The following is an 8,664-nucleotide window of genomic DNA, read 5'->3' as shown; positions in this document are numbered from 1 at the left end:
TTGTTCATGTGGTTAAATTGGAAAAAGATTTGAAGTTTCCAAAATGTTGATGATACAGAGCTCCAAGTATTGAGATAATCACTGACTGATGGTAACAAGCTGAGAAATATAGTTAATGATGTGTTTCACTTTCATTCCATGAATGCAGTTTTTTTTGTTTTTTTTGTTTTTTTTTTTAAATGTATTTTTTTTACCTACGCTACCGTTAAAGTTTGGGGTCACGACAAGCAGTTCTTTTTTTTTTCATTGAAGTCAACATTAAATTAATCAGACATCCAGTCTAGATGTTGTTAATGTAGTAAATGTGTACTCTAGCTGGAAACAGCTGATTTTTAGGCCAGTGGTACAGAGGCACTGCAGAATGCTGTGGTAGTCGTTTTGGTTCAGGGTACCTCTCAGTCTGTACAAGTCACTGACCCTGGATCCAGCAAAATGGTCTCAGACCATCATGCTTCCTCCTCCATGTTTGACAGCTGATGTCACACACTGAGGAACCATCCTTTCTCCTATTCGACCACATACAATAATCTGGCGTAATGAACCAAAGATTTAAAATTTTGATACATCAGTCCATAATACATTCTTCCAGTCTTCAGTAGCACTGGTGGTGTTTCATGACCCAGGCAAGCCTCTTTTTCTTATTCTGACATCTTAGCAATGGCTTTCTTGCTGCAACTCCACCCGTCAAACCTGCAACTGGAAGTCTTCTCTTCACAGTTGAACCTGAGACTTCTTACTATGACTGCTATTAAGCTGCAACTTGAAGCTGTTGTCCTGTGAGCCGCCTATCACTAAGCTGTTGACTCTCAGAAACTTGTCTTCTGTTTCTGTTATGGCTTTGGGTCTTCAGAGTGCCTTCTGATGGTAAAAAAAACTGTACGCACTGACACCTTGGCTTTCTTGGCAATTTCTTGTTATGAAAGACTTTTATTTTTAAGTTTTGTGATGGTCTGTCTCTCTTCTATTGTTAATTGCCTTTTCCTCACCATTTTATAGCAACACACTACTTTCTGCAGTACAATACTGTTCAAATAACACTCTTGAGGATATGGTGCCACGGTGTGTTCCAACACTACTTTTATGCAGACAGAGGGGGTTGGAAGTAATTAAGAAAAGTTGGGACACATGTAGGATTTAGTAGCACCAACTTTCAAGGCTTGATCAACCTCCATTGCTGCAGAACAGCTTTAAGTTGTTAACCTATTTCATGTTCCTTGAAGAAGACCTTTTTGTATAATTCTGAAATGTACATTATTTTTCAGTTTTGGGTAACCTTACCTTTTTTTGAGGGAAACTTACCTTTTGTGTGCGTGCTTGCGTGTGTGCGTGCATTTTGTATATTAGTCAACTGAGAAGTGTCCCAGCAAAGCAGAAATAAGAAGGCAAAGGGAAAAGTCTTTGAAGTGGCTAATGGCTTGCAGGTGAACTGAGCAGAAACCAGCCTGCTAACATGCAAACCTAGCAGAAACCAGGAGGCTTATGGGCTAATGGAGGTGAAATATTTACAGTGACAACTGACTTGATGCTCTGTTAAAGTAATTCAAACCCCGTACAACCAGCTCTGGGGTCACAAAACTGTTGACTTGTCTGAACTCTGCATTAGCCTTTTAGCAGACAAGAGCTGGTCTTAATATTAAGCAATGGCAGGCAGATTTCTGCCATGTTGGCTAAAATCCACAAAACGATTAAATCTTGAAGCCCATTCAATGCTTTCCATGTATCTGCCGTTCACATGACATACATTTTGTCATCTGCTGAAATCCACATGGACTCCTGCTTTTCATTTTGTATTTTGTTCCTCTATTAGCATCAGTCCTGCTGACCTCTGGAGGTTAGCTTGCTGCTGCTCTCTGTGTACTGGCACATATGACCTTTGACTTGCATGGTGCAGTTTCAGCCTCGCAGTTTATCTGGGATCAATCAGCTGTGCAGGGCCAGCTGCTCTGCTCCTCCACCATCGTCCATTTCAGATGACATCACCTGAGTGGACACAGCTGGGCAGGCCGTGTCACCATGTATCATAGAGAGGCTGTTTTCTATATATAATCCTGACCTACACCCTCCTCAGCATCGGGCCGCCTTGTTCTTTCACAACGCTCTAAGCTTCAGAGGCATCAGCATCCATCACGGGCCGGAGAGGGGCTTCCTGACGGACTCATCCGTCTCTGCTCCTCGTCTCTCAGGGGAGGAGAGGACGACTGCTGGCTGGACGACCTCAAACGGAGGTCATAGGGCCAAACAACAAAGTCTTCAAATGAAAGTCTTCAGTACCCCTCAGTCAGAACACAGTTATGAAATCAGCCTGTGTTACACTGATGAATTAGCCTTAAGAAATAAACTCAAATGCAATTCAGAAAACTCATGGCAAACTTTTTAAACGTGTCCTTTCCTTCTTTAAAATGTAAAGCACACTTCTCTGAGCGCCAGGATGAATCTACTCATAAACACTAGATCATGGCTGCAGTTTACTCAGTGAGGTTAAGAAAAGTTTAAAATTCTATACAGCGAAGCTTAAAAATCCAAGGGGAGTAACAATGAGAAAAAAAACATGATACAATGAGTCTGAGCTGTACTTTGATCACTTTTGAGGCCTTCATTTTACTTCAGAATCAGTGTAACAAGCTTTAAACAGGAATAGTGTAAGGTTCATGATGTGGATCCCATGGATCAGATGGACTGGCTCTTTAGAGGGATTTGGATGCTGACAGGTAGATGTTAGTGATTATAGTGCTCAGGTGAATAAAACTCAACCAGCTTAATGACATTTACACAGTCAGGTGAATTAATGGTTGTCCAGCTTGGCCAGGACTCTGATTCACATCAGTGTTTTCACAATCAGACTCAGGTGTTTGGGTTTCAACTTGCTTGACCTCCTCTCTTTTTTCATTTATATACAATACCGTTCAAAAAATTTGTGGTTACACAGAAAGGTGCTGAATTTTGAAAGAAAAACATTTTTTTCAATGAAGACAGCATTAAATGAATCAGAAATACTGTCTAGAAATTGTTAATGTGGTAAATGACTATTCTAGCTGGAAACAGCTGATTTTTAATGGAATATCTCCATAGGGGTACAGAGGAACATTTCCAACAACCATCACTCCTGTGTTCTAATGCTACATTGTGTTAGCTAATGGTGTTGAAAGGCTAATTGATGATTAGAAAACCCTTGTGCAATTATGTTAGCACATGAATAAAAGTGTGAGTTTTCATGGAAAACGTGAAATTGTCTGGGTGACCCCAAACTTTTGAATGGTAGTCCAAAGCAACTTTACATACACTGGTGACAAATTAAAAGAAAACCCAGCGTAAATTATCTTAGTAAGGAGGTCCTGTAACACACTGTCTCAGTGTGGGAGTGTGTGACCTCTACTGGAGGAATGAAACACCATTCTTACAGAGCATCTTCCCTCATCTAATGTTTTATGATGATGTTCCATCATTCCCAAGTCTGTCATAGATGTGGGGTGAGTTCTGGTGACTGTGAAGGCCATAACGTAATTCATAGTATTTTCATCCAACCATTCAGTGACCCCCTGCGCCCTGAGGATTGAACCATTGTCATTCTGGAAGAGACCACTTCTATCAGGATGGAAATATTTCATCACAGGACACAGATAATTATTCAGAACAACTTGATATTGATTTGTGGTGAACCTTCCTCTAGAGACACACAAATCATGACAGCAGACTGTCCCCCACAGTATAACACAGCCACCTCACCATAGGGCTCAAGGGCTTAGATGTTTTTCCTTTAATTTGTCATCCTTATGTACATTTGCAATCTTACAGCAATCACCTTCTTACAATGACATGCAATCATGCAATTCAGATTTTAAACAGGCAGTCAATGAGAACAGACCGTTACAATGATAAGTTGGGACCATTCCATTAAATTTGCTCATCTTAACTGATCTATAAATGAGTGCAGAAACTGACAGGATTGTTTTTAGTAATTGCAAGGTGCCTGCATATGAGTCCTCCTTTTTATCAACACAAGTAAAACCTGGGATCATTTTAAGCTTACACACCTTTTAAAAAGGGGTCAGTTGAGTTGTCGTGAATGATTTGGTGCTTGTCATTTTGAACATATTTCACTTTATCATCGGCTGGGTTTGTGCATTGCTGTGTGTCCTTCCTGAGTTTTGTTTCGGTACTGTCCTTTAGGCATTTGGTTTTTAGGTTTTTATGTGATCAGTTTTTCACCACCGGTTATCAAATGTACATTTTCAACCTGATCAGCTCCAGTTAACATAGTCCATGTTTGTGTTTGATCAGGACATTGAAATACAAAGCATAAATAAATAGACCAGAGTTTAATTTATTAAGTTAAATTATTGTCATTCGGAGAAAATCCATCCCTCCAATCATCTGCAACACATGACTTAATTAGAGATTTAAAAGAAAAACATCCACCTGCTTTTATTTGAGAACCTAGATTGTAGTGCAACATATAAACCCCCATTCACTGCCTCCTGGAATTATGAGTACGCTGGTTTAATTGAAAATGTTGAGCTTAAATAACTAACAGGAATAAAGACGAGGGTGAGCATCACCAAGTGCACTTGGAAATTAAACTGGTAAAAGGGCTGCTGCAAAGAGGCTTTCAAGTGTTATTCAGGAATTTAAAAACTGGATTTTCTTGAGTTGTTCACTTCAGATTCAGCTGAAGAATGAAGATGGTTGAGCTCAGATTTATGACTGCTTGAAATTTTATTTGTTCAAATTATGCTCATATTAAAAAGCACAACTAGCGTCTGAAAGTGGGGACAGCTACTCAGTGAGTGTAGCAGCAGCTCCCCCTGCTGTCTCTGAATAAAAGCTGGAAAACTGGAAGAGGACACATTCTGGAAAACCTGGAAATGTTTTTGTGATCATGGAAACTCTTCTGGAAATGTCTGAATGAACTATAGTGCCTTTGAAAAGATTGAGATTTTTATTGTCCAACACATACTGCTGCTGTTACGGTCACTAAAGTAATTTTATATTCACATTATTGAAGAAAGACACTCAACTGTAGCTGTAAAAAAATGCATCTTGAGACAGCTTTAAAAGAAAATCTGTCTTAAAACAATAGTTACATTCTCATATGAACAAATGGTTGTATTTACTGCTGCATCTCTGTGATAATTAGGATTACTCTGACCTCGCCACTGAAAGGATCTTTGGAGGAAGCTTCTATTCACATCGAACACAGAGCATCAACTTAAGATGTGTTTTGATATAAATAGCTCGTCCTTCATCTGTTTATTGTATATGCACGTGTTCTAAATGCCTGGCTGAACTGGTTTTACAAATCAAATGGATATATAAGACTGTAAAAGACTGCCACAGCAGTTTCTAAAGCACCTCATTTAGGTATTGAACTCTTTTATTTGAATAATTCCATTTTGTACTTTGCTACACTTGTACTCCACTGTATTTCAGATGGAAATACTTTGACTTATGATATATAATAATATATCAGTCACAACAACGTATTTACTTTCATCCTTTAAGCACATTTTACCGATAATAGCCTAAACTTTTACTTGTAAATTTCAGATTCAAGATTCAAGATTCAAGATTCCAGACCTTTATTTGTCACAAACACAATTATGGAGCGCAGTACTCCACCAAGGCTGCTCATTCCTTGTATCATTTCTGCTGAAAAGCGTTCCTTGGTGGTGTAATAATAAGAACAAAGAATAAAAACACACAAGACATATATATGTAGATAGCTAGATAGACAGACAGATAGATGGATAGATGGATAGATAGATAGATAGATAGATAGATAGATAGATAGATAGATAGATAGATAGATAGATAGATAGATAGATAGATAGATAGATAGATAGATAGATAGATAGATAGATAGATAGAGAGATAGATAGATAGATAGAATAAAGCAAAATAAATAAATAAATCAAAGTGTCAAATAGTTGTTGATTTTTTTTCCCGTAATTTGATTACTACTCTGCTTAAGAATAGATCTGAGCTCTCCTTCCCCTATTGATGGTGATAGACGGTGAAGACCTGACATCAAAGTGGGAACTGATCCGAACATCTGAGGATGCTGTACTGGTCAAAATGCACTCTGTGGTTTTGTTAGTGTCACGAAATCCCCCATAAAACTTCCCCCAGACTAATGAGCTGTGGCTGGTGAGAGCTTTAACAGGACAGAACAGCTGCGTTGAACGAACTGACCTCCTGAAAGGAAACAGAAGCACATGCAGAAACAGTGAACGAGACAGTTGATGGTGAACAGCTGAGCATCTCCACTTACAGTTCACCATGTATCACATAGTCCTCCTCAGCAGAGGAGCAGAACAGTAACTATCCAAACTGTTGTCATTCCATTATTTCCATTATTACATTAACACCTCACAATGCAGAAATGGACAGTCTGAATGTTTATAGTTCATAAATTGTCTTTGAAGCATTGACTGATGAAATGCTCTGCATGTTATTACATAATACATTGTATTTACTATAGAATGAACGTGTGTGTGTGTGTGTGTGTGTGTGCGTGTGTGTGTGTGTGTGTGTGTGTGTGTGTGTGTGTGTGTGTGTGTGTGTGTGTGTGTGTGTGTGTGTGTGTGTGTGTGTGTGTGTGCACGCAAGCGCGATTTATTACAGGTCCTTCAGAAATATGACAATATCCACTGGGTCCAAAACATACAGTAAAACCTGGTTACAGCAGAAGATTTTCAGGAACAAAACATCAAGCCTTTCACGTTTCATAAAACACAAATATTCCATTTAACTTTAATTGTTATTCATCACTGAATTGTGTCATTGTGCTTTCTAAGAGCAGAGCTTCAAAAACTGGTCTCTTCACTAATGGCAAAACTTTGACATTGTTTTTATTTTGTTGACTATTTTCAAAAATTTTACATTTATTTCCTTTATGATTTAAAACACGTTCAAAATATCCACAATCTACTTGTGAATTATGTATTTCTTTTGTATTTGTTTTATGTGGGTCAGAGGAGGGGTCTGACTGTTTAAAAGAAATTGTAAATTGAAAGGGATGTTTGTCTTGTTTTATTGTGCAGCTTTCTGTTGCTTCAAAAAAAACATGTAAAGTGACGGCATCTTGAAAAGTTTGTATCTGGATCAGTTTTATTCAATCCTACATGAATTTCCCTCGGGGTTAATAAAGTATCTATCTATCTATCTATCTATCTATCTATCTATCTATCTATCTATCTATCTATCTATCTATCTATCTATCTATCTATCTATCTATCTATCTATCTATCTATCTATCTATCTATCTATCTATCTATTTATGTTGGTTTGAAAAAACAGTACAAAGGCAAGATGGAAGACCTGATACTGAATAGTAAAATGTGTGATTTCCAAGTTTGTATTGTTCTCTTCCAGATGAATTGAATTGAATTGAATTGAATTGAATTGAATTGAATTGAATTGAATTGAATTGAATTGAATTGAATTGAATTGAATTGAATTGAATTGAATTGAATTGAATTGAACTTGGTGATAAAAGTAACCCTGAGGACTATGACTGTAAACTGTAACTGTAAAAAGTTAAATGAAACATGTCATCAGATGTGATCAGATCGGTGTTGATGTCCGAGTCTTCATCATAATAACACTGACAACATAAACCACAAGACCTGAGACGCAACAAAAGCCTGTAAAGTCCAGCAGTGAGGAGCTTTGTTTCAGCTGCATGACAGTCAGAGGACGTGATGACGACACACGCAACAGTTTTGTGATGCTTTCATTGGCTATGTTTAGAGATGGAATTTGGACAATTCAGAGACAACCCAACAAAGCGATAGTTGACATGCTTTTGTAACATTCTAAAACTGGGGCAGTTGTTTGATGGAAAGAAGGTTTAGAGAAGAAGAAGCTATGGTGTGATTCAATCTGACATCTTTATCCGACAGTCTTAAAGTAAAGTTAACTGACCACCAATATGCCATTCTCCAATAATCTACTGGTGGTAATGCGGCCGGAACAGCTTTCTTTAGGAAAAGATGTAAAATATAGAATCACTTTAGATAATTACTGTCATTCAGGAGAACACTAACGAGTGTGACATCGATAACTTTTCTGAAGACAGATGACTGAAGTCATGTAGTTTATTGTTTGTTTGTTTAAATATCAATCTAAAAACAAATTGCAAAAACATACTGACTGTATTAACATCAAACCACCTTTTAAATTAACCAAACGGAGTTTTAAAATATCATATAATATATGAAAAAGTCATGTATCAGACCTTATTTAAATATTTTTAAAAACTGCAAGTATATTTTAAATTTTCATATGCTTAAGGTAGAAATGAAATAGTATAATATAAAATAAAAATGTGAAGAATTACATGTATGAAATAAAATGCATGATAATAGATTAAGATAGAAAATAAATAAATTATAAAAAAAAGTTACATGTAGAATTCAATGGGAAAGCATTCAGTTTCTATTCTTTTGATTTCGTGCAGAAAGTAAGAATTTTAATAATACACGATAATCGAATAGGTTGTGTAAGATTACTGCCAAAAAAACGTCAAAATCTCTTACGTTAAATTGTGCAACTGATTTTCTGTCAAGAAACTGACATCCTGCCAAAACTTTTGAATAACAGCACAATGAAAAACACTGCTATTAAGAAATTTAGTCCAAGTTTTCGTGTATCACATGAACGCAG

This window comes from Amphiprion ocellaris, chromosome 3, assembly GCF_022539595.1.
Source record: "Amphiprion ocellaris isolate individual 3 ecotype Okinawa chromosome 3, ASM2253959v1, whole genome shotgun sequence".
Lineage (NCBI taxonomy): Eukaryota > Metazoa > Chordata > Actinopteri > Pomacentridae > Amphiprion > Amphiprion ocellaris.
The sequence above is the reverse complement of the archived record's forward strand: the minus strand, read 5'-3'. Positions refer to the sequence as shown.